Genomic DNA, 27,172 nt, shown 5'->3' on the forward strand with positions numbered 1-27,172 from the left:
TCCTCACTTTGTATGTAGTTGTTGTGTGTTGTTAATAAAGCTCTTTCTTTGCATAAACATGTGTCAAATGTTCATTTTCTCTATAAATTCATTGATGTCCTGGTTGGTATCCTAATAATAGTGTAGTAGCCTGCATAGGATAACCATGAAATGAATATACAGCATAATATGAATATATAAATAAAATGAGGCGGGTGACCAATAGCGACAGATCTGCCAACCAATCACGAGTGATTGAAAGTTGTGTTTTCATCCAATCATGAACAAGGAAACTCAAGCCTGGTCTGCCCAGGTGGGGTTTTGCTGCCAATCACGAGTGATTTTATTTGTTAGTAAGTTGTGGTTTCATCCAATAAGGAGTAAGGATATTCAAGCCCGCTCGGCTCGGCCACCCGCGGTTTCGCTGCATTCATATGCTAATTCGGGCCATTCGCACCTCTGCCAGCTCTCCATATACGTCATGGTTCGTTTCCGACAATTTGTGGCACAGACAAACGCGACGTGCGCGGGTTGCAAATTGTCGGAAATTGTCGGAAATTAGGGAGATTTCCGGGCGTTTACGGGGACGAAAATCTCACTTTTCATGCAGTGTATGTAGTTGTTGTTTGTGTGTTGTTAATAAAGCTCTTTCTTTGCATAAACATGTGGCAAATGTTCATTTTCTCTATAAATTCATTGATGTCCCGGTTGGTATCCTAATAATAGTGTAGTAGCCTACATAGGATAACAATGAAATTAATATATAGCATAAAATGATTATATAAATAAAAAGAGGCGGGTGACCAATAGCGACAGATCTGCCAACCAATCACGAGTGATTGAAAGTTGTGGTTTCATCCAATCATGAACAAGGAAACTCAAGCCTGGTCAGCCTACGTGTGGTTTTGCTGCCAATCACGAGTGATTTTATTTGTTAGTAAGTTGTGGTTTCATCCAATAAGGAGTAAGGATATTCAAGCCCGCTCGGCTCGGCTACCCGCGGCTTCGCTGCATTCATATGATAATTCGGGCCATTCGCACCTCTGCCAGCTCTCCACCTACGTCATGGTTCGTTTCCGACAATTTCTGGCACAGACAAACGCGACGTGCGCGGGTTGCAAATTGTCGGAAATTGGCGGAAATTAGGGAGATTTCCGTGCGTTTACGGGGACGAAAATCTCACTTTTCATGCAGTGCTTGCTGCACGAAGAAGGGTCTAAAAGGGGGGATACTGCTAATGAATGTAGTTCCTATCCTGTGATTACTCAAGCCCAGGCCAGAACTGGTACTCAGCCACTCCCTGACTTAGATGATAGTTTGTGTGAGGGTGGCACCAGAAGGCCTAGAAAATCAAGGCGCCAGCGTCGCTTTGAAAAGCAGCTAATGCTAACTGGACATGATAACATGGGTTGACTACAGCTAAAGAGTGGGAAGTGCCTGGGAATATTGCTGATTTACAAAAACAAGATGAAACACTGAAATCTCTGTTTGCTAAAGTGGTAGATAAAGCAAATGTGAATGATGCGTGGAAGGAATGTTTTATTTTTGAAGATGAGGTGTTGTATACGATGCATGATGGTCATAAACGTCTGGTGGTTCCAGCTAGCGGTAGACAGTTGATCATGTACTTATCTCATACAGTCCCCTGGGCTGGCCACCTTGGCCGACACAAAACTTACATGCGGGTTAGTTCACGGTTTTATTGGCCTCGCATGTACACAGACATCCAAACATATAGCGCTATATGTCCTACATGTCAGAAAACCTGTGCTCCTCGTAAGGGTGATCTGGCCCTCTTGATGCCACTCCCCATCATCTCCACACCGTTCCGGCAGATTGCCATGGATATTCAATTCAATTCATTTTATTTTGTATTGCCCATTATCTCAAATTACAAATTTGAGAGCTTTACAGCCTGTACACGTACATGTCCCGAAACCCACCATCGGCACAGGAAAAACTCCCCAAAAAATGAAAAAACCCTTCCAAGAGGGAAAAAAGGGAAGAAACCTTAGGGAGAACGTCAGAGGAGGGATCCCACTCCCGGAATGGACAGACTACAATGGATGTGTACAGAATGAATAGGTGTACCGGATATTGTTGGCCCTTTGGTGAAGAGTAGCCAGGGCCACCAGTACATATTGGTCGTGTGTGACTATGCTACCCGCTTCCCTGAGGCTTTTCCACTGCGCACCATCACGGCCCCAGCAGTTTTGCATGCCTTAACAGTTTTTTTCCAGAGTGGGGATCCCGGATAAGATCCTCACCGACCAGGGAACCAACTTTACCTCCAGGCTGATGCAGCTTTTCCACCAGCAGCTAGGCATCACCACACTTAAGACCACCCCGTATCATCCTCAGACAGATGGGCTCGTCGAGAGGTTCAACCAGACTCTGAAGAGAATGCTACCCTTCCTGCTTTTTGCCTACAGAGAGATTCCGCAGGCCTCTACGGGGTTCTCCCCTTTTGAGTTGCTGTACGGCTGGGATGTGCAGGGCCCATTGGATTTACCTCGGAAAAGTTGGAAACCTACCACTACCTCTGGCGATAGAGGAGTGGTGCACTTCGTACTGGAAATGAGGGACCGGTTGGCCTGATACAAAGAGGCGGAAATTAATCTGCAAAAGGCGCAGAAAGCACAGAAGACGTGGTACGACCAGCAAGCACGGCGGCGGGATATCCAATCTGGTCAGAAGGTACTCTTACTACTGCCATCGTCGAGCAGTAAGTTGCTGACCAAATGGCAAGACAGACTTATTAGGTAGAGCCATCCATCCAGCCAGCAGAAACCTCGCTCTTTGTGAACGAGGCGGACATGGAAGAGGAGGAAGATCTTTGAGTGGAGGCTTTAAGCGGTGCTGCTACACCAGGGCTTGTCCACCTTACCCCTGTGGCAAAAAGTGGCAAGAGTTCTCCAAGTCTTTCAGGAGGTACCTGCACTGTTCACTGCATGTCGGGGCAAAACAACCATCATGGAGCATGTCATTCGGCTGAAGGATGGGCGACCAATGCGCCAACAACCCTACCACATCCCACAGCAACTGGTAGAAAAACTGCGAGAAGAGGTCGAGGCCATGTTGGAGTTGGGAGTGGTGGAGCCATCAATTTCAGAGTGGTGTAGTCCAGTTGTCATCGTGTGCAAGAAAGACTGTTCCCTATGCATCTGCATTGACTTCTGGAAGCTTAACTTCCAAACTTCCAAATTAAGTTTGATGCCTATCCAATGCCCAGGATTGACGAGCTACTGGAGAAAATTGGGTCAGCGGCGTATATAACGACCCTGGATCTGTGCAAAGGATACTGGCAAGTGCCTCTGGAGCCCGCAAGCAGACCCTACACAGCATTCGGCACACCGGCTGGACTGTTTCACTTTACCGTGATGCCGTTTGGACTGCATGGAGCTCCAGCCACCTTATGGATAAGGTCCTTCAAGGTTGCGAAGACTGCAGTGCATCTTACATGGACGACGTAATTTTCAGCAGCACCTGGGAGGAACAGAAACACCTTAGGGGAGTCTTGGGAAAGATTAAAAGATGCAGGACAAATGCTAAATGTTTAGCGGGCCAGACAGGAGACATGGTACCTAGGCTACCAGCTAGGAAGAGGAGAGGTGAGGCCACAGGTAGACAAAGTAGAGGCTATCCTTAGCTGCCCTAAACCTCGAACGAAGGAGGAGGTACGAGCGTTCCTTGGATTGGCTGGGTGGTACCGGCGGTTTGTGCCACAATTTGCCACCATCGCTGCCCCACCTACGGCACTCACAAAGAATGAGCAGAAAAATCCTATCGTCTGGACGGAAGAATGTGAGGAGGACCTCAGAAGGTTAAAGGCCGTGCTATGTTCCCTGCCAGTGCTTAAAAGTCCGGACTTCAGCAAATGTTTCCTGGTGCAGGTGGATGCATCAGCTGTAGGCCTTGGTGCGGTCCTCACACAGGGAGACCAAGGGGAAGAGCAACCGGTCCTGTACCTAAGCCGTAAGTTGCTCGCCCGGGAGACCAGGTACTCTGTGGTAGAAAAAGAAGGCCTGTCCAGCAAATGGGCATACGCAGCACTCACACACACACCAAACAGTTAGAAAACGAGAAGCAGGTGTAGTGATTGCCTGCAATCACGAGACAGAGGTTGTCAATTAGCCTGATGGGAGGGGCTTAGCATTTTTAAGAGAACCTCCTCATGTAAGGAAGAAAAAGAGGGTTTTTGTTTGAAGTGTGGCCGTGGTAGGTCATGGTAAAAATCCATTGAGAGTGAGATGGTGACTTTTTGGTTTATTTCTTTTGACCAAGTCTTCTTATTAGTGTAATGTTGTTATCACTGGTTTTCAAAGAAGAAGAATAAAAATGCACCAACTCTACCTACGACTACGCCATCGTTTTGTGAGATTCATCAAGGACTGAGTGTGAACCCCGTCATAGCTGTAAACCAAGGTTGACTTTCGAATGTATTTCTGCTGCATAAACATACATATCCCCTCCTCCTCTCCACAAGGAATGTGCCTGTGAAACAGCCCTGAGATCTGATTGGCCAAGCCACAGACCCCACACAACAAGCCATTCCCAACAAATGGTGCCCCATGTGAGGCTATGCCCAACTCGCTGTCCAGCCTTCTCTGTCAGATCTTGTCGTTTTCTCCACTTCAGTTGTGCCAACTATCAAACCAACCCATCTACTCATTTAAAGCCAACAAGGAAATGATAATCACTGGAGGATTTCCGTTTAAAATCAGCACCCTCAACAGAAATATTGGAATGAAGTTGCTTTGATATTAATGTCCGACCCACGACAGAGTCCACCCGACACATGCTTGTGTGCTTCAAGGCTCCAAACACAACATTAACCCAAGCAACGAATGACAAGAATGAACTTTGAGTACTGCAAATGTTTGTTGGAAATTTGGAACTCAGTTGGTTAAACTTAATTACGGTACTGTATTGGTTAGCCTAAATTGGCCCTTTAAGTTCATTTTTGGAAAATGGCTGAAGAAATGGCTACTAAAATGCAGATTGAGCCAGAAGAGGATTCAATGAACATGCAGTATAGAGGAAATAAAAAAGATGCGTGAGAACCGAAAAAAGAAAGCAACTCAACTCACTCGGCGCATGAATATCCTCAAAGGACTGATGAAAGTGAAGGTAAAGCAAATGCTGCCATGTATGATGAAACTCTGTTCAAATATGCTCACAGACAATACCAACAGATGTTGAATGAAGCTGAATGTGTGAAAGATACAAAATCATGGTTCCAGCCCAAATGGGAAATTATTTCTCCATTCCTTGCTTCTCTTTCCAATTGGCTGATCAGCATGAATGCAAATAAAAGCACCAAACCCCGAACTACAATTTGCTGTGGATGGAAGTGATGACCTTAAATGTGGTGCCTCTGCAGTTTCAACATATATGTCAATGAGGAGTGACCGCTCCACAAGTGTACAAATTCAGGCTGAAGCTGAGGGCAGCTCTTATGGCAAAGGCAGTGGTGTTCCAGGAAAAGCATGATCTGGAGATAAAAGAGGAACAGTTGAATCGTCAAATGGAGGACCTAAGAAGGAGATACTGTAGCTTCATACATTACTGGCAGCAGCATCAGCCAAGATTTCAGTCCTGAAATCAAAATAAGTAATAAACCATTGCTAATTTTGGACACATTATGAAATACCAGTCATTTGAACAAGTCATTGAGTAAAGTATAGTGAAGAAAGATTATACTTCCTTGCACAAGAGGCCCAGCTCAAGCCTTAGTTAAGAGTTGTCGATATATGGATCCTAATATTGTCAGAGTTCCCTCCTCCAGACCCAGGAGAAGGCTGGCCTTTGCACGCACCTGTCACTGTCCTCGTAATCACGCACCTTCACCAGGGTATAAGAGGGAGAGCCGGACAACCAGCAGACGTCGGATCGTCACCTAACTCACGTAGGTCGACCTCAGGCATAGTCTAAGTCTCAGTATAGGAGAAATCGAGTCTGCCGAGAGCGGTTTGTTGTTTTTTGGTTTCGTGTCTGTCAACGTCCGCTACTTACCTCTTGTTTCAGCTCCTTTTGTTCCAGTGGCACCTGTCTGTTCCTGCACGCTGGATTCTCACCGGATATTGTACACCTGGGAATTCACTCTCACCATCCTCATGCCCGTTCCTGACGCTCACCTGCCCTTGTGTCATCGAATAAATCAAGACTTTCACCTGCTTTCTGACTGCCGTGTCGTTTACATTCTGCGTTTGGGTTCAGTCCCACTACAACACCTGACAAATATGGGTTTCCAAAAGGCCCAAAGTCCGTTAAAAGCCAATTATTGTAATGCATATAGAATTGAAAGTGCCTACATAGAACAAGCTCTTACCTGGCTATCAATCAGAGCTGAAGATTCAATGGCTTTACAAGCATATTCACTGTTTCTCTGAGGCTGCTGTAATTCTATGCAGGATATGTCAAACATGGACGAGCTGGATTTGGCATTCAACCTTAGTATAGTACTCAAGCGGCCATACAAAGTCCGTGAAACATGGAGATCAGTCCCTTGTGATTTGCAAGACCAGGGAAACGCCAGAGTGAGGTTGGTGGATCTTGTAGAGTTTGATAAGCAAGTTCAAATTCACTCTGCCCCAATCTTTGGAAATCTCCAGGATGGAAATCAAGTCAAATTCAAAGCTCAGTCTCGGCCCGACTGGAAATCGACTGGAGGTTTTGCCACGAGTATTGTAATGGTAAAAATGTTATAACATTGTTTTGTGCTAAAGCCAGGTCTCAAGTGTCCTGTATTTGACCCTGATGTGCATAGAGCAGCATGATACAAAATGTTAGTTTGCAGCTGTGCTCTGAGAAGGGAGGACGGTCGACTCGATCTCATAGAAGCTTCAAAACAAAGATCTGTTCATGGCCTTGGTTCATATCTTATTCGGTACGAAAGTTCCGGACCCACGTTTTACTATGTCAATTAATTATGATTTGCACCGGCCACTGAGGAGGATCTTGTGTGTGTGCTACCCTCAGCTTCACCTGGGTTCTTATCTCAACCTGCTTTGCAGCTTCTCGTAACTGGCACGGAGAATGTCCTTCACATGTGTATAAAAACTCAGCGTTTTTACTGCTCGGAGACGCCATTTCCACAGAGCACCGTGATACGTGCCTGTGTATTTGACCTCCTGCTTGCAAGCAATAAATGGACTTTTTGCAACTTTGATCATTCATCAAGACTTTTATCAGATAAATCATTCTCTTCTACCGAGCTTTTATTGAAATATTCCATAACAATATTGACCCATCAGCTCAACCAGCCCACTGCAATATGCCTTGACTTCAAGAAAAGGTCAAACAAAGACAAGATAGACTTGAGAACAAATGGAATGTGTTTTGGATGTCTCACAAAAGGACTCATGAGCAAGGATTGCAGAAGGTGCCTGAAATGTGATGTGTGTAATAAACCACATCCAGGAGTTCTACACATACTGTACACCACTAGGAGAGGATGAGAATCCAAGGGACAGAGCAAGGTTCAGCAGATTGGAAGGTGATGGGTTTACTCTGTGTGGCTCAATCGTGTAGCCATATGGGGGCTGGTAAGAATGACTGTGCACTTTCCATCGTTCCTGTCCAGATCAAAAGCAGCAAAAGTGATAATTATTAAGCTGTATGCCTTCCTTGATCCTGGCAGTACTGCTAGTTTTTGCACAGAGCAGTTAATGTTAAAGTTGAACATCAAAGATGTTGAGCAACAGATGACTCAAATTGTGCACAAATGTGGTAGACCACTGTTATGATTTGACTACATTTATTGCTTTCTGTTATTCCGAATACTGTAAATTGTACATCCTGGTTAAGAGGAATGCCAAAAAGGAAGCAATGGGACATTACAAAGACATATTATGGTGTGTAGTATGTTTCAGCAGGTCACTTAGAAATATCCTTATTTTTTTAAAGAAAAGCACTTTTTTTTCAATGAAGATAACCTTAAATGAATCAGAAATATACTCTATACATTGTTAATGTGGTAAATGACTATTCTAGGTGGAAACATCTGGTTTTGAATGAAATATCTACATAGGTGTATAGAGGCTCATTTCCAGCAACTATCACTCCAGTCTTCTAATGGTACATTGTGTTTGCGAATTGTCTACATTTCCAAAAATGTGTCTGTAAGTGTCTCCCTAAGAGGGATATTAAGTGAAAAGACGTGTAAAAACAACATTTTATTAGGGGTTTAATTTAATATTTCAAGTAGCCACTGAATTAACATTTACTCTGTTTAATAGCCGAAGTCAATTCAAGAAAATGAATAAAAATTAAAGTGAGGTGCAATCATAGCAATACATGCCATACCTTTTTTTAACTGTTTTTATATTTCATTTTTAGCTGCTTCCAGGTCCTTTTTTCCCCTGTTGGATTGCACCTAAAATGAAAATCAGATTACATTCCTACATATTCATAACTATAGACTGCAACGATCTTACGGTTAAATGTTATGTCAATGGAATAGTACATTCAAACTTACGCGTTGACTTGGGCAGCAATTTTTACCCATGCAGTCTCTCTCTCCTTCGCTGCTGCAGCTGTATTGCATTTGCGGCGAAATATATCCTCATGCTCACCGTAGGCCTGCAGGAGGACCTCCAACTCCATCGCAGTGAAATAGCTTGCTCTTTTATTTACTGGTGACTCGTGGTATCGGGGCTCCATTGATGGTTTTTTATAAGCGTCATGCATGCGCTTAACTCAAGGTGAACATACTCCGAGTTGATTGAACTAACGCAGATCAGCTGTTCTGGAACCAGATACTCAGTTTCCCGTCTCAGAGTAAGTAAACCCGGAGTTCAAGGATAGACTTTGTTGAACCTCCTTTCTGGAATACCCCCCTGGTTTTATGTTTATGTCCGCGTACCCCTAACCACCGGACGTAACCGTATTAATATAAAACATTTCAATCACAACGCAGAGTACTAAAATATTAGTTATCATACAGGACGGCCAATTTCTGAGCTTTAGCTTCTATGGCGGATGACACCTTTCCAACTGTACGCTAACAGAGTTGTTCCACCAATCGACTTCTGAGGGATTCTTCGTGGGTTCTCAAGAGCGCAGCTCCCATTGCACTGAATGAAAACCCCAGAACGAAGTCCAGTTCAAACTTATTATATCGGTTTTGGTGCAGGTTTGTAGCCATACCCACTAAAAGCCATGCACTAGAATTTGTATACAACCTGTGCCATTTATTTGTTTGTAATCCACGGAATTGTGACACGGGACAGGTGGCCTAGTACAAAAAGCAACATAGCCTGCATGGGGAGGACGTCCCGGAAAACACTTGAATTTCACCGGGGAGAAGTTTCCTGTGTGAAACCAGGTTCAAGTTCACTTAAGAAATGTGTGGTTATTTTAACTCACACTCACTACTTGTCACGGAACAATCTTCCGTAGCTTCGGAAATTCTCTTTAATTATTGTGTAATTTCCTTTTTTAAATAAAGTCACCTATTCAACCTAAACATTAACTTACTTTTTATGCAAAATCTGTACCTCAAACACCACTGCAGTTATTCATTTATTCTCTTCCTGGAGGTCCCAATCAGAGTAATTGGTGAGAGGAAAGTCTCTCAGCTTCTCCCCGTAGGAAGGTCCTAGCAGAGCAGGAACACAGCCAGCTGAGTGGGAGGGTTGTCACACCCCCTTCCTTAAGATTAGGGTCCTCCCTGCAGGTAACCGCAACCTTGTCCATCCAGAATCTTCCCCTCTGCAACTTTGGTACCTAAGAAGCAATTTAAGAGAGGTAAAACACCAAACCGACAGAAAGAGACACTGCAGAGAGTTACTGAAAACAAGTTAGCTTAAACAGTTATCAGGGCTCTCAATTGTCATGCATTGAGCGTGACAGTCACTCATTTTGGTCTCTAGTCACGCACTCCCGCCACACATCCAATTCCTCACGCAAAAAAATAACTTGAGCGCTGTTGGTTACTCCCCCCACCCTCCTCCCCGTCGGCCCTAGCGTCTGTGGCATCCCCCCACCCCCTTGCGTTGACCGTAGCGTCATCGCCCCCCTGTCGGACGTAGCATCCATCCCCGACAAAATGTCACTCCCAAGGTTTTTTGAAAGCCCTGCGTTATAGCTCGGCACATGGCATCAGCCAGTATATTTTCAGTGCATTTACATACCGTACATCTAGGTGATATGGCTGATGGCTGACAGACACCAACGCATCAGCCTTTGATGATTTGGGTTTTGGAGTGAGTGGAGAAAGGTTAGGGGATTATGATCAGTATATACCATCAAGGAATGTACTCCACCACCCACGTAGACCGTAACATTTTTCAATGTCCAGATCAGTGCCAGTGCCTCTTTTTCTATTACTGAATAATTTAACTGGTGCGAGTTGAATTTATTGGAGAAGAAACTCACCGGGCAGTCAACACCACTTACATTATCCTGCATTAGCACAGCCCCGGCTCCCACCTTTACTCAAATCCGTATACAGCAAAAACGGCTGGTCCATCCGAGCAGCTGCTAAGACAGGTGCAGAACACAACAACAACTTTACAGTCTCGAAGGCTTTCTGACAAGTGAGGGACCACTCAAACTTAATCTTTGGGCTGAGGAGAGAAGTAAGTGGAGAAACTACTGTGGAGAAATTTCTGCAAAACCCACGATAGTATCCAACCATGCCCAAGAAACGGGAAAGTTCTTTCTTTGTATTTGGAAAAGGAAACTGATCAACTGCCAACACCTTTGCTCTTACTGGGCATACTTGTCCTTGTCCCACAACTATTCCCAGGTAGGTTACGGTCGCTTTTGCAAACTCGCATTTAGCCAAATCGCTCGGATGCGCTGAAGATGATTCTCCCAAGTCTCACTGTAACTCACAACATCATCCAAATACACACCACACCCAACCAACCCTTGTTCATTAGGCGCTGGGATGTGGTGGGAGCGTTACGTAAACCAAATGGCATAACTCTGTAGGAGTACAAACCACTGGATGTAATAAAGCTGGTAATCTCCCTAATTTTGGCAGTTAAAGGAACTTGCCAGTAACCTTTAAGTAGATCAAACTTACTGACAACCTGGCAGAACCTACCTAGTCCACACAGTCCTCCTCGTGTGGGAGTGGAAAAGAGTCTGGCTTAGTCACCTGATTGACCCTTCGTAGGTCAGTACATTGTTCCATCTGGCTTCTTAACTAGCAAACACGGGGAACACCAACTAGATGGACATGGCTCAGCAATGCCATTTTCCAGCATATATCTGACCTCTGTTTGAAAACATTCACGTTTTTCTGGAGACAGACGATAAAAGTGTTGTCTAATTGGCTGGGCATCACCAACTTCAATGTCGTGTTCCATAAGATGAGTACAAGAAGGGGCTTCACCAAACAGGCAATACCATCACAAGTTCTCAAATGACATGGGGCTACAGCTTGCCTGAAATGTAAATTTGTGAAGTTTGCCCTGTAAGGCAGTCCACTCTGGGCTAGGTTCCCCTGTGGAATGTGAATATCTTCTTCACCACCATCCTCATCGTTGTCTTCATCCTCATCCTCGCCATCCTCCAGAGGTTCTGCAATCTGTCTAACCTTGCAAATATTCTGTAATATTGCACAGGCTATGATGACTTTGCTGACTTTTTCAGGCCTCAGCCGCACCTCTCCGTGGAGAACATGAAAGCGCCTCTTAAGCTGGCCTATGCCACGCTCCACCACCGCTCTTGTTGTCTTGTGGGCCCTACAATAGAATACAGACCTTTAATTATTTGATGGAAATATTGCACTACTTGGATGCTCTAAAATATTGCTTGCATTTCATTTCCATGATTTTTGTATTGTTTGGCTTACCTGTTATAGTTTAGTTGGGGCCCTTGGCGTGGCTGGAGGTAAGGTGTAAGGAGCCATGGTTTGCATGGGTAGCCACTGTCCCCTAACAAGTGGCAATTAGTTGGCACATAGCGTCTCTCAAAAAGCTGTCTGATGCCACTCTCGGAGAGCATTCTCGCATCATGTGTGGAGCCTGGCCATTTAGCCACAATGTCCAAAATCTTACAGGCTGCATTGAACACTATTTGCACATTGATGCCGTGGAAATTTTTCCTGTTAACAAAGACAGCCTCGTCCTCTGATGGCGCAATTATTCTCACATGTGTTCCATCAATTACACCCACAACGGCAGGGAATCCTGCAATGTCCATAAATGCCCTTTTATGTCTGTGTAAAGTGCGGGCATCCAGCGGGAATGAAACAAATTGTGTCACAATATTAGGTTGTGACAAAGCTGTCAGTGTTTGGGTGATGACTCTGCTGACGGAGGATTGGGACAGACCCAAGTCATCACTGCTGCATTGTTGCATTTTCCCTGTTGCCAAATACCTCAGGGTTGTGATTACTTTCTTCTCCGGTGTAATAGCGTTGTGGCGTCGAGTTAGTGAAGTAATTGCATCTCTAAGGAGATCCACCACAAACATGATTCCTGCACGATCCAATCTGTAGGGTCTCAATAATTCCCTGTCATCCAGTGTTTGCAGGACATCTCTCCTGCCTCCTCTGTTGGCCATTTTGTGCAGCTGCTTAGGGGAACTCCTAAGCCACTAAAAGTCCTCTTCCCTGCTCTTAGCAGATCTCGCCTTGGGCGCCCTTTTAAGCACTAGGAATCTTGAGGAATAGCTTTTATATTAACTGGGATTTTCGTGTCACTTTTAGGGGAAATTCTAAGAAAACGTCATGACTCTGAGAATTTTCTTAGAATTTGGCCGCTAGGAGCCACTTTTTGCACAAAAATTCTTTAGGGATACGGGCCCTGGTCATTGGGACTAAAACACAGGGCCCGTATCCCTAAAGATTCTGAGAATCCTCTCAGAGAGCTCCTAACTTAACCTAAAAATTCCTTGCCAGGAGTTTTAGCTTAGAAGTGATTCCAAAACATTTTCAGTGAACTCTGAGCAAGGAATGGATGGAAAATCCTATCTTAGTGAGGAGGTGTGGTTGACCCCGTTGCTAGGTATGAGTCATCATTTCAAAAGCCGTGATTGGTTGATCCTACAAGTTTGATGAAAATGAACTTTTGGTGATAATGAGCAAAGGATGTACCCTCAAATCAATAAACATAATTATACACTCTAATCTTATGCAGACTGTAATTGTAAGTAATATTTCACATTCAAGAAAATATCTGGAAAATGAATAGTAAGCTGTAGGGTTTATAGCATAACATTAGAATCTAAAATATGTGAAAACTTAAGCTCATTACACCCTGTTCAAATAACGATTTGTGTCTTATTTGCTCATATTAATATCCTAGCTGGCATATTTTGTACTTTCACTCCCGTATGGACCCCATTGAAAAGAAGATGGCCTATCTCAAGGGGCTGTCCGTAATGAAGTAGAAATTGCAACGTTACAACTCAGTGTGGTCTTAACGAGGGTAACACGGCTCAGCTTTGATCAATGTCTGTGATTGCTGGCTGGTCTATTTATGAAGGCTTGTTAACAAATATCCTACAAACACAGAAAATGGAGAAAAAAAGGTATTGCAAGCCGAACTGGACTGAGGAGCAAGGTTTGTTGCTGGCCCAGTTGGTGAACGAACATAAAGGTATGTTACAAGGAAAATTTGGCCCAACTGTCACCAGCTAAGGCAAGAGGCGCGCCTGGGACACAATATCCCAAACAATCAATGCCTCTTTTCCACTGGTGGTGCGGACAGGCGATGATTGTGAGAAAAGGTGGTATGTGCTGCGGTCCAAGGCAAAAGATGAGATTTCAGCACACAAGCGGGAATCCTCACTCACAGATGAGCAAAATACTATCACTGCATGAAAAGTGGGATTTTCGGCAGTATGCGGCACTGTAAATTGTCGTGGAATTTCAGGTTTGCGGCTGTTCACGGCAATTTGCGGGCCACGCCGAAAACTGCCGTAAATTGTCAGAAATTGATGTGGGCCTCCCTTGGCAGTTGTCCCCCCATGACCCCCCTCCTCGTAATTCTAGGGGAGGCTTTGACATGTAAATGAAAATGCTGTGAGCTATACAAATGCAAATCAGGGTCGCAGAGGGAGTTTTAGCCCAGGTGACATTTTTTTTAAAAGGTAAGAAAATCTCTGGTACAAATAGATCAGGCTCAGTAGCCTAATTATAGACTCTTACATTTTAGCTTGAATTGATTTATTTAATGCCATTAGCAATGGCAAATGTTATGTAAAAAAGATACACAAAATAACTTCTTTAAAAACTTTTTAATCAAGGTAAAATGAGCATGCAAACAACATTTGAATCAGTATGAGGGGTCTGCAGAGATCAGTCTCCTAGAGCTCGACTACAGTGCATAGTGGCAGGACTACAGTTCCCTTCTCTTTGGTCTTACTTAAATGCACAGAGGATGTATTAACCACATATCTTCTAGCAATGCGCTCAACTGGCAGAATGATGCTGGGTATGACGTGTCTGTTCCCTGCAAGCCCCAAACTTCTATTGGCTTTCCATAAAAATGTCTGTCCGGGTGGAGATGAAGCCAGGAAACTTATGCAAGAACATGTTTAAATGCCGTACCCTTTGACACAACATTAACAACTATAAACTGCTTTATAATGGCTGGTCATAGTTCTGCTAGAGGGTCAAGGACGGGTTCCTCAAAACTGTTCGTGTTTCCACACCACTTAGCATGAACACATGCTGACCTTTATGCTCTGCATCTATCGATTGAGTAAGTTACATTCATATATGTTACCCGTTTACATGTCATGGCAAAACATTCAACCTCAGTGACACAAGGGTACATCTGAGGATACATTGTCAACATTGCATGTCTGTCAGACTCAAGATTGTCTGGTGGAATGGAGAAAGAGGCACCACTGTACAGTTTTCTAGGGAAAGTCGTTCTGCTGACACCAAAACACTGCTTTACATAAAGCATATCAGCTGTTTCAAAGTCCCAACCATTTGTCTTCCTAAAATACTGGTTCTTCCGTATAACAATAACCTCGTATGTGATTGGAGGACCCTTAGACTCCTCGTCCAATCACGTGTGAGGTCATAGGCATGACTGATACAGCAGTACATGCAAGACGAGCATACAAACACACGTGTGTTACTATATTCAGAAGAACTGCATCTCCAGTTCCTTTGTTTGGTTTTTGCTGCTTCGTGAATAAACACCTTCAACTCCTCTCCGCGGTCACCAACTTTCGGCCAGTCCGCAGACAGACGAGAAGAAACCGCTGAATGCTCTCAGTGGATCGTCTCGTCACTCCAACAACAAACTGCCGATATCAACGAGCGGTTCGCTCCACTGGAGCGTTAGGGACTCTGCGGGTTTCTGTCCATGGAGGAGAGGAACCGACTCAAAGAAGAGGAGACGGGCGCACAATCCCACGATAGCGGTAAGAATACGTTCGATGACTGCAAGCTAAGCGTAGCGTAGCCTCAAGCTAAGCGTAGCGTAGCCTAGTAGCCTTACAAGTGAGCAGAAACAGCTTTATTAAAGTCTATTTTCTTTGCCGTGTCGTTTACAGGAAGCGGTGCGCCGTCTTCACAACTCCGAGACGAACTACAGGCGCTACGAACCGGAGCAAGGGTAAGATTTAAATAATATGCTTTCATTCTGCGCTGTAAGGGAATATATACGTATGGATGCCGATCATAACTGTACATTTTGTTTTCACAGACTAATCTCGCCTCATAATGAGGCGGTGACCTCGTATTTGCTGCGGGAAAAGTCCAGATTTAGACGACGTCATTGTGTGTAAGTGACACTGTTTCTCCTTCCTTGTTAAATGTTACTGTGACTTGCGTTTGATTTTTTTTGTATTCATACCACACTCATTTAATTGTTTCCCAGCCGCCTGTAAGACGTATTGTGAGACGGGACGCAGGAGCTTCAGGTTCAGGCGGAACACTCATTGCGGGCGGAAGCTGCGAAGGATTCAGCGCGGAGTCGAGCGAGAAGAAAGACGGTCAGAGTTTATTTGCTAACTTGTTTCAGGTGCATTGATAGATTGTTGTGTCCGTACGCATCGCACAGTACTGATTCATTGTTGTTTTTACAGCTGCTGGAATCGAGACAAAGTGCGCTGGCTGATGACGAGGTGGAACTCTGGAAATCCGCCACCGTAGAGCTCACGTCGGACGGAGGGGACGGCGTTGGCGGGGTCTCGGGTGGATTGTACGGTCGCCACACGCACACGAGCCGCCTGCACAACAGACCTGCCTCGGAAAACACTGCGCCAGTGACTGTCTACAACCCCGAGGAGGCTAACGGACAGTTTACTGAGCTGTAGTTTTTTAAACCGCCGTTACCCAAGTGTGGGCAGATCTTCACTTTGTGTGTTGTTAATAAAGCTCTTTCTTTGCATAAACATGTGGGAAATGTTAATTTTCTCTATAAATGCATTGATGTCCTGGTTGGTATCCTAATAATAGTGTAGTAGCCTACATAGGATAACCATGAAATGAATATACAGCATAATATGAATATATAAATAAAATGAGGCGGGTGACCAATAGCGACAGATCTGCCAACCAATCACGAGTGATTGAAAGTGGTGGTTTCATCCAATCATGAACAAGGAAACTCAAGCCTGGTCTGCCCAGGTGGGGTTTTGCTGCCAATCACGAGTGATTTTATTTGTTAGTAAGTTGTGGTTTCATCCAATAAGGAGTAAGGATATTCAAGCCCGCTCGGCCACCCGCGGTTTCGCTGCATTCATATGCTAATTCGGGCCATTCGCACCTCCGCCAGCTCTCCGCCTACGTCATGGTTCGTTTCCGACAATTTGTGGCACAGACAAACTCGACGTGCGCGGGTTGCAAATTGTCGGAAATTAGGGAGATTTCCGGGCGTTTACGGGGACGAAAATCTCACTTTTCATGCAGTGTATATCCAAGTCTTAGGCAATGAATTCGTCTGTAGTGACATTGTTACGTCCCCAAAAATCTGGGTTCTTATAATGATTCCAATTCGGGGATGACTTGTAGTTGCGCGTGTGTGTGTTTTTTCCAGATAGGATTGGGACCCGGAGCTCCACCCCCCCCCTCGTCAGTGGTTGCAGCTGGCTGGGCTCTTTAAAAAGCCCAGTTTTGGACCAGTTCAGGCGCTGCATGCTCGCTGCATATTCACACATGTTGCCTTTGGTTTGTACCCTGTGTGAGGCGATATTCAGTTGTGTTTAGTGTTAGATAACTTGTGTTCCTTTTGGAAACATGTAGCAGCAGAAGAGAGCAATTGTTTGTTTGGGTCATTTGACTAATTATTTGTTTTCTCTTTTGTTCACAGGGAGTGGGGAGTAGATTTAGAGCTACCCCGGGGTATACATCACCCGTAGGTTTACTTCTCTGTCTAGAAACACCAGTTTAGACCTGAGCGGACCACCACCTGTAAGTTTGGTTAGGGCGCCTTGACCGTGTGCCAGGTAGAGTGTTTTCAATTGGGGGTTAGTACAGGTTAGGGGTGGGGACCTTTTTGTTTATTTCTTTGTTTTGGTCCGGCCAGCCCTCCCCTTTTCCCAGAAAGTTATTGTTTATTTGTGTATTCATTTTGTTAGATAAAAGCGTTATACTGTATTTGGTGTTTGTCCTTCTCTCGCACCGCGACTCCATACCCCTTTTGCTGGCACCGGTGGGCCGGAGCAGTGGGTTGTCATGTTCCCCTCCCTTTTGGGAGCTGGAACATAACAGACATGATGACTGTCCACTAAAATTAAACGTGAAATCTCACCATATCCTTTGTGTTTACAGGTTTACCGTTTTTCCTGAAAAGTCCCCAAATGAACAACTCTGAACATCATACATATTTTTATATTAATTTCAAACTTTTCAAAATTAAATAAAAATGTGTATTGTAAATGACCTCTCGCGGCCCACCTGCAGTACCTTCGTGGCCCACGCTGACCACACTTGCTGAACACACTGTAGAGAATAGCTTTGAACTTGGTTCAGATGTATACTTGCTAATGTAGTAAGTAAATGTAATCAATCATTTCAGTTAAGTTCAAGTTTTAATCTAGTGGAAATTAAATAACAGTATGAAGATTTAGTGACAGGTTTTCTTTAATTAAGGTTTTCACATAAATATATCCTATCCCTGCATCTATGCCCAACTGCCCATGTGCCTGCACTTTTAAGCCACTTGTTAAGATGTCATCAGCCCTCCAGACCTACTGAACTGACCACACTTAAATTCATCATAAGGGTTGTTCAATGAGTGACTTAAAGCCTGGAAAACTGCAGTTAGAAAAAGGAAATGCTGTGTATAGATCAAACAAGACAAGGTTGACTCTCAGTTCAGAAACAAAGTCAGGTATTCTGGAAAAGGTAGCAGAAGATAGTCCAAAGCTCCAGAAGATTCATTGCCAGAAAAAAAAGTTAAGACACCTGGGAGAGGAGAGGCCAACCACATACCTAAATACCAACTGGAGGACCCCAGACAAATTAGAAAAGGAGACTGTCACTTTTAAGTGAAGTAAAGAAGCAAAATTATTGTGCAGTGATAAAGGACAAAATGGCCAAGACAAGAAATCGTGGGAAAGGAAATATGAGTTGAAAGAGAAATGGCCTGCATTGTTCTCAATGGATAAGGCTAGTAACTTTTGTATCAATGGCAATAAGTCAGTGATTGCTTATGTAGCCCTGTGGGAAAAGTGTGTGGGGTCTGAGATGATGGTGTTTGGTGGTTGTTTACCCTCATGTGACGTACCTAATGTATCCTGTTTGTTTAAAAAAAAATAACACAACCCCGCGAGAAAAGACGCGGGACGACTGTCCCACGCAGACCTTGCCAACACCTTGAGGACAACGAGTGGGGTGTTTTTTTTCGTTGGCGCTTTAGCGCGAAGCCACCGTTTTTTGTCTCCAAGGACCCATTCGCCCATCCATCTGCAAACAGGCCTGCAACGTAAGCGGACAAATATTTGGGTACCCACACTCGTATATATATATATATATAAACATTATTAACCTGCCGGCTTATTGTGTGTACTTGTTCATCGTTCTTCCCATTTACATTATATCCCAAGTAAATGTTTTATTACTGTATTTGGTGTCGGGCTGTTTGTGTGTTGAAAAGTGTTTAAATATATGGTTAGCAGATAGTAGTAGTCACCTAGCATTAATTAGGGAGAAACGGTTAGGAATTCGGGCAGCGCACTCCACTCAAATGGCCAGGACTGTCAGGGATGCGTGGGGGAGGCAGGACTCAAACGCAGACCTCACGGAAAACAAAAGACTTTAATAGTCGAAAGGCAAAAACCCACAGGAACCAGGGGAAAAACAGCAGGCGGGAGACTACAGACATCCACGACAATGACGCGACAAGTGACACAAGAGACACACGGCTTAAATACACAAGGGAGGTGCAGGTGATTGGACACAGGTGGAAACTACGATCACAGGGGATGACGGGACAAGGCAGGAAGTGAAGTTACCCGGGGACACGAGTGGCAGAAAACTACAAAATACAACAGGAAGTGAACCACACCGTGACAGTACCCCCCCCCCTTAAGGGCCGAATTCCAGACGGCTCAAACTAGCGCGAACAAGGGGTGGGGGGGAGGGAAACCCGAGACGTTGGTCGGACCACCCGGGAAACTCTGGCGGGCGGCCCGGCGGGCGACCGGGGAGCCTCTGGGGGTCGGCCTGGCGGACAGGTACACTGCCGGGGAGCCTCCGGTGGTCGGCCCGGCGGACGGTCATTTGACCGGCTCCGGAGCGGCGACTGCAGGGCACGGAACGTCTCTGGAATGGCAGGCTCTGAGACACGGGAAACCTCCGGGGTAGTCGCCGGCGGCTCGGGGACACGGGAAACCTCCGGGGTAGTCGGCGGCGGCTCGGGGACACCTCCGGGGTAGTCGGCGGCAGCTCGGGGACACCTCCGGGGTAGTCGGCGGCAGCTCGGGGACACCTCCGGGGTAGTCGGTGGCAGCTCGGGGACACGGGAAACCTCCGGGGTAGTCGGCGGCAGCTCGGGGACACGGGAAACCTCCGGGGTAGTCGGCGGCAGCTCGGGGACACGGGAAACCTCCGGGGTAGTCGGCGGCAGCTCGGGGACACGGGAAACCTCCGGGGTCGTCGGCGGCGGCTCGGGGACACGGAACACGTCCGCAGTAGTCGGCGGCGGCTCCAGCTCGGGGACACGGAACACGTCCGCAGTAGTCGGCGGCTCCAGCTCGGGGACACGGAACACGTCCGCAGTAGTCGTCGGCGGCTCCAGCTCGGGGACACGGAACACGTCCGCAGTAGTCACCGGCGAACTTTGTACATTTCATATTAGCTTCTCTGGAAAAAAAAAAAGTTTTACTAAGTCAACTAGGTTACCGTGAATAGCAACAAGCCTTTAATAAAATGGAGCTGCAGCGTAGTACGGTAGATTTAGTTAAAGAGCTCAAAGAGTGGTGCAGAAGAGAAGAATTAGATGAAGACCACTCCCTTATGGTGCTGATTCCCGAAGATGTGGACAACGCACTGATTGAAGAGACTGGGAAACGTCAAAGCCTTAGGCCGAGTGCGAGTGAGAGGACTGACAGTGAGCATGAAACTGAACCATCTAACAGTGCTCTGCGAGTGCAGAGAAAAGGTGGACCTCACCACAGTCCCTCTGGAACTGCTGCCGGAGGGCACAACAGGAAAGTGGAGGATCATTATAGCTGCTGAAAGTCCTGTCGAGAATGTTTCTCCAAGCCCATTAAAACGTTTGTTGGAAGATCAACCAGCTGATGGTTCGGCTGAGTCCATTATTCGTGCAGTAGGTGATTTGCTAGCCAAGATGAAGAAACCATCTGGTGAGAACAGCAGTTACCGCCGTTTAAGAGTGTTCTCTGGTACTTTGCCAACCCCATCTGGGGAAGAGTCGTTGGAGCATGCACACCTGATGGTTGAGGAGAGCGAGTGTTCGGCCAAGGAGAAACGACGGCGTATCATGGAATGTCTGAAGGGGATCTGCGGATCCAGAGGTTAGTCCAGCTCGGTGCTTAGATGCCATTGAGAGTGCTTTTGGGTCTGCTGAGACCGGCGAGGACTTTTATTTTGCCTTTAGGTTGTTACAGCAGCAACTCAAGGAAAAGTTGTCTGACTTTCTTAGGCGCTTGGAGTTGTCGTTGACCAAGGTGGTTCGTCGTGGAGGTCTCCCTCCAGGCAGTGTCGACTGTGCTCGAGTGGAGCAGCTGCTGAGAGGTGCTGTCCACTCTCATATGCTGCTGGTCCAGCTCAAACTCTGGGAATGGAAAGAAGATCCGCCAACTTTCTTGGAACTCCTGAGCGATATCCGCAACAAAGAGTATGAGTCTTCAAGGACCAAGCTGCACACGTCTATCCAGAGAGTTCATGCTAGGCCTGGCATAGACGGTAGACAAGAAGATGTTGAACATTTGAGATCTGAAGTACAAGAACTCAAATCAGTGTTCACTGCCATGAGGTCTTTATCTAGTGTCACAGGCCGGCTCATAGCCCGTGGCAAAAATGAGGGGACACGAACAACAGGTATAGGCCAATCAAAAAGGTTTTTATTGTAAACCAAAACTATTAACTGTAAACAAAGAAAAAGGAATGAGGTGGGAAAATGTCATAATGTAAGGTGTATGTAAAGTGCAGGGATGCGTGAATCGGTGTGTGTAAACATGACTGAGTGGAAACTAAGTAAAACTACAAAGGAACAAACAAAACAGGATCATACCTGAAGGAGCAGAGAGAGCAAGAGCATGGTTAGTGAGGCAGTTTAAATACCCTGAGCCCAGGTGGCTCCAATCACCAACGACCCTCCTCTCCTGGCAGGGGCGGTTCCTCCTGCAGGCAGAGGAGGGGCCATGACACTAGCCAAACTGTAGCATATAGTAAAGAACATGAGTCACTTCCAAAAGTACTCAGCCCAGAGACAGGCAGTGAAGAGGAAGTAGCTGCCCTGAGGAAACAAGTGATGAACCTGCAAAAGCAAATAGAAGGCCAACAGTCAAAAGTCTCTGAATCCGCTGCATCAGCTCTAAGAGTAGAGCCATCAAGGCAACTATCTTTCAAGTGTGATGAGAACTTTTGTTATCGCTGTGGTGACAACGGCCATTTCTCTGCCAAATGTCATAATGCTGAGAATCAAGCCAAAGTAATCCAGAAGTTGATCCAATCCCTAAAGAAAGCTAAACAGGGTGAATCATCAGCTCAAGCCACAGGAAGCAGTCACACCGTGTGTTCAGCTAAGAAAAGTGAGATAGCCACACTGCAAAGAGACATTCCCCAGGGATTGATTGGCCCCTCGTCCATCTTACCAGTGAAGATAAAAGGACAACAGTGCGACACTCTCCTTGATAGCGGCTCTCAAGTCACAATAATATTTGAGTCCTGGTACAAGCGTCACTTGCCTGATGTCGCTATCCAGCCAGTGTCTGGGTTGGCCATATGGGGGTTGAGCGAAAACAGTTACCCCTACCTGGGATATGTGGTGGTGGATATGGCGTTTCCAGAGAAGAGCCCACCAAAGAGCCCCTGTGAGTCTTGGCTCTGATTTGCCCTAGCCCCTCAAGTCCTGAGCAGACTCCGGTGATCTTAGGCACAAGTGGCAACCTTTTTCAGAGGCTTTCCAGACTGTGCAAAGAGACCACCGAGTCGACATTGCCCAGACGCTTGGCATTGAAGCAAGGGACCCGGTTGTGCGCACAGACGGACCAGACAGGATGAGGTGGGATGTGTGAAAGGGATGGGTCCGGGCTCGCTGACCTTACCTCCTGGTGAGTGCTGTGTCAGCTGTGAAGTAGAGTTGAAGCAGCCTCTGAAGAAAGACATGCTGATGGTTGAAGCCTCCCACGCCGCTCCTTTACCAGCGGGGGTGCTGCTGCAGCCTATGGTGATACAAAGTGCAGCAGTGGATGAAGGCCATTTCACTGTGTTGATCATGAATGTGTCTCGGAAGGATATAGTCATCCCAGTGGGAATAGTCCTAGGACAACTGTACCACTGATAATCAAAAGTTCTTTTCATGGGCTTAGTTGGGGGTTTGCTGTCTTGTCTGGATTTAAGAGTTAGGTAAAGGGGTAAGCAGGATCTGCCAAGCAGGCAGACACGAGTCTGACAGGATGGGGAGTCCGTTTATGTCCTGGCTGAGGAATGCAAGGTCTGCGGGTCAACTAGAAGATTTACCAGCCAAAGGGGGGTTAGAGACACACCAACACTATTCAACATACACACTCTGTTTACGTTAAGTCAGGAGTCTGGACATTGGATGTGACCGGATCTTCGATGCGGGAGGTGGAAGGTCCTCCTCTACGCCAGTTTAGGGCCAATAGAAATCTTTCCTTCTCTGTCTTTCAAGGGTTATAAAACATGATGTTCTTGCTGATGTTAGTGAGTTGTTCTTCCGGCCTGTGTGCTGCCTGAACTGCTCCTGCCTTTGCAAACGCAGCGCTGATACTTGACCTGTGATCTGACAAATAAATTTCCCAGAACGAGAGAAATCATTCGGCTGAATTTTTGATAACCCCGACCAGGCTCCAAATCTTGAACACGTATTCTTACACCACGCTGATCCAGTAGTCCCATCAACTAAGGCGGGAGCTGAGACTGTCCCAACCAAGTTAGATCCTGAACTACTTCCGTTTGGTGACTCGCCCATCCCCCAATCAATCAATGGAAAGAGCGACTCCGTCAAAAGCTGTGTGAGCGAGCAAAAGTGTTCTCGTTGCACGAGTGGGATGTCGGCCTGGCAAAGGACGTGGAGCACCATATCAGGATGACCGATCCAAAGCCCTTCAGAGAACGTTCCAGACGCCTCACCCCAGCCAACATTGATGATGTCCGCAAGCACTTGCAGGAGTTGTTGAATGATGGGATCATTACGGAGTCACGCAGCCAGTATGCATCACCAATTGTGATAGTGTTGTGTTCAAAAATGAAGAAACGCCGGACGGACAGAGGTCATCGCTGATCAAAAGGTTAAAATCAAATGTATTTAATAAAGGAGATGGCGTTGCGGTAAAAAGAACATCCCAGCTGAGGAGCCGCTGGTCTCGGCAACCAACAGGCCCCAAGTCAGTCCTTTTGACCCTCCCTAGTGCCCGTCTGTAGCCTCTACCAGCGAACTCGAGAACAATGGTTCCCACAGGTATTTATAACAATGCTTAAAGGTGTGAAAGTTAGTGTCCACACCTCTGGGAGTGGTCTTCTGGTGAGTTCAATGTAACTCGGATTTCGAATGATCCTTAGTTGTTGTGCAAGTATTACATGCATGCATTCCAGTTGATTACATTACATCAAATACAATCATAACTGCATTGGTATTATTCTATTACAGTTGCAGAATTACAGTGGTTTTACAATATTGTCATTACTTTATTGATTACACAGTTTCAGAATCATGGCTGTATTCTGGTGTACACTATGTGCATTTTTATAAATTTTATGAACCGGATCGTCAATTTGTTTCTAATATCCTACAATAGCCTGAAAGAAAAATGGGCGTATCAGAATGTGTATTGAATATAGGACCATTATTAGGCGTACAATATCAGACCAGTACACAACTCCTCGCATAGATGATGCGTTGGATTGCTTAACTGGGAGCAAGTGAATCTCAGTCCTCGATCTGCGCAGCGGGTACTACGAGATTGCCATGGCAGACAAGTTTATCTGTTTCATGATGGTATCATGGTTTGTGAATAGTTTTCCAACCTTTTTTGTTCAAACTAAGTTTCCATGCTTTTTTCACTATTTAGGCGTTTTCAGGCTGAGAGAAGGCCTAAAAACGCACAGCATACAAGAATGCATTGGTTAACAGTGTTTTCATCAACCTAGAACCTCAGGAAAGTACATTTATCTGTTTTATGATGGTATCATAATTTGTGAATAGTTTTCCAACCTTTTTTGTTCAAACTAAGTTTTGGTGCTTTGATCACTGTTACGCCTCCACCCGGCTCGGGAGAGGAGGAAGGCGTAACTACCCAAGACCACGCCCACTGGATGATTATGAACCTGTATGCGAAGGCACCAGCTTGCTACCACAATAAGTAAAGCACGCTGCTACAATGGATGGCTATGGTGGGTTTATTTCCCCTACAATAACAATACAAACATTTCAAACAGTTCTCACACCATCCTTTTCCTCAGCCTGACTTCCCGTGGGAGAGCCGAAGACACTGGCAGCCTGCTCACCTGGCCCATCTCCTTGGATAGGAGAACCTGCCGCCCCAACTAGAGGTAAGACACCTTGTACAGCAAGCGCTTCCCAGATACAGCGTCGCAACTCATGCTTAACCTGGTGCTTAGGCACAGCCAGTGAAAAATGGTCAATGATCACCCCCAGGTCTACCTTGCGACACTGTTCTAGCAGCTCAACGGACGGCTGCGCAAGGAACAACTGCACCAGCGTCGTAGCCATCCCAACACAGGGCCACTACTCACTAACTACAACTAACAGGCCCACAACCCACAGACGGCGGACTTGAGCTAATGAATAACAGCCTCCACCCTGGCTCGGGAGAGGAGGAAGGCGTAACTACCCAAGACCACGGCCACCGGATGATTATGAACCTGTATGCGAAGGCACCAGCTTGCTACCACAATAAGTAAAGCACACTACACAATGGATGGCTATGGTGGGTTTATTTCTCCTACAATAACAATACAAACATTTCAAACAGTTACACACAAGTACAAAGACACGGGATAGGAGGACTAACAGGTAACAAGGTGTGGTGGCGGGCGTGGTTTTGGCTCGTCTGCAGCGGGAGAGAGGGGGGAGTGGCTCAGGGAACGGTGCCAGGTGGGAGCAATTGGCATCAGCACAGCTGATGCGATTCTAACTGTGTGTTCATGTCTTTTTAAGAGCAGTGAGAGCGGCGGCGAGAGAGGGAGAGACGAGGAGACTTCACAGCTCTGTGTGCGAAACGTTGAATAAAAACTATTATATTGCACCCAACCCTGCCGTGTCGTGCTGACTCTGTGCCTCCGAGTACCTACGTCGTGACACAAGGCCTGTGGAGTAGGGCGGTGCCAGCGGTCTGTCAAAGCAAAGAAACAAAACAAAGGACCCTGAGCTTCCCTAATCCTCTAAACCTACCTACCACAATCTAACCTATCACACCACTTACCTTACCGCTACAATACACTGGGTGACAGCCACTGGCTTCTAATCTAGTGTATCTAACAGAGGTTTTACCTACGGGTGTATGTAGACCCCAGGGTATCTTACCTAGCCCTGCTCCACAGCGCTCTTGGGGTAAGTACATAAACACAGACCTGGGTGTACAATAGACCACAGTTTAACAAACAACATGAACCATATATTCTTTCAATGTCTCAATCAATGTCACTCTCAATCTCTCCCAAAACACAAGCCCCCCCAAGCTCTCACAAACAAACATTTTAAAGAGCAGAGCTGAGAGCTGGATTGGCTGGAGGAACAGCTGGCCACGCCTGCTGCACCCTATACGGACCAGTGAAACGAGCGGAAAGAGACAAACCAGGCACTGGTAAAAGCACCAAAACACGGTCACCAGGCTGTAGGGAGCGAGGCACCGCCTTGCGGTCATAATGACCCTTCATCCGTTCCTGCGTAGAAGACAATGTCTCTTTCGCCAGTGCACATGCAGCATGCAACCGCTCACGAATCCAACTGACATAGTCCAGCACCTTCTTTGGAGAACCTGGGGCTTCCATCAAATGTTCTTTTACGACTTTAAGTGGCCCTCTAACAGTGTGTCCGAAAATCAGCTCGGCCGGACTAAACCAAATTGATTCCTGCACAGCCTCTCGGATAGCAAAAAACACAAAAGGAATGCCTTCGTCCCAGTCCTTTTTAGTGTCCATACAATGTTTCCTCAACATTGATTTGAGTGTTTGGTGACAGCGTTCTAACGCTCCCTGACTTTCAGGGTGGTAGGCACTAGAAACCTTGTGCGTGGTGGACAGTGTTTTCAGTACTTGGGCAAACATGTTGAATGAAAGTGAAACATGAAATTAGTACCCTGTTCAGTCTTAATGACTTTAGGCAGACCGAAAACCGAAAAAAATCTATTTAGTGCTGATACTACTACCTTTGACGTGATCTTCCGGAGAGGAATAGCCTCTGGATATCGGGTAGCAGCACACATTATTGTCAGTAGGTATTGGTTGCCTGACCTAGTTTTAGGTAACGGGCCAACACAGTCGACAATCACTCTTTCAAAGGGCTCACCCATAACAGGAATCGTGCAGAGTGGAGCTTGCGGAATGACCTGGTTCGGCTTTCCGGCCATTTGGCAGGTATGACAAGTCCTGCAGTGA

The 27,172-nt window shown here is 46.0% G+C and overlaps 1 long non-coding RNA gene across 1 annotated transcript; it reads left to right on the forward strand.

Moving 5' to 3' along the window:
• The first annotated feature begins 15,131 nt into the window (after positions 1–15,131).
• LOC144383628 (uncharacterized) lies at positions 15,132–16,243 on the forward strand. The gene is made up of 5 exons (XR_013451051.1): positions 15,132–15,321; positions 15,454–15,515; positions 15,606–15,683; positions 15,780–15,894; positions 15,988–16,243. It is a non-coding gene; the product is annotated as an uncharacterized LOC144383628 (long non-coding RNA).
• The last annotated feature ends 10,929 nt before the right edge of the window (positions 16,244–27,172 follow it).

Source organism: Gasterosteus aculeatus, chromosome X, assembly GCF_964276395.1.
Source record: "Gasterosteus aculeatus chromosome X, fGasAcu3.hap1.1, whole genome shotgun sequence".
NCBI lineage: Eukaryota > Metazoa > Chordata > Actinopteri > Perciformes > Gasterosteidae > Gasterosteus > Gasterosteus aculeatus.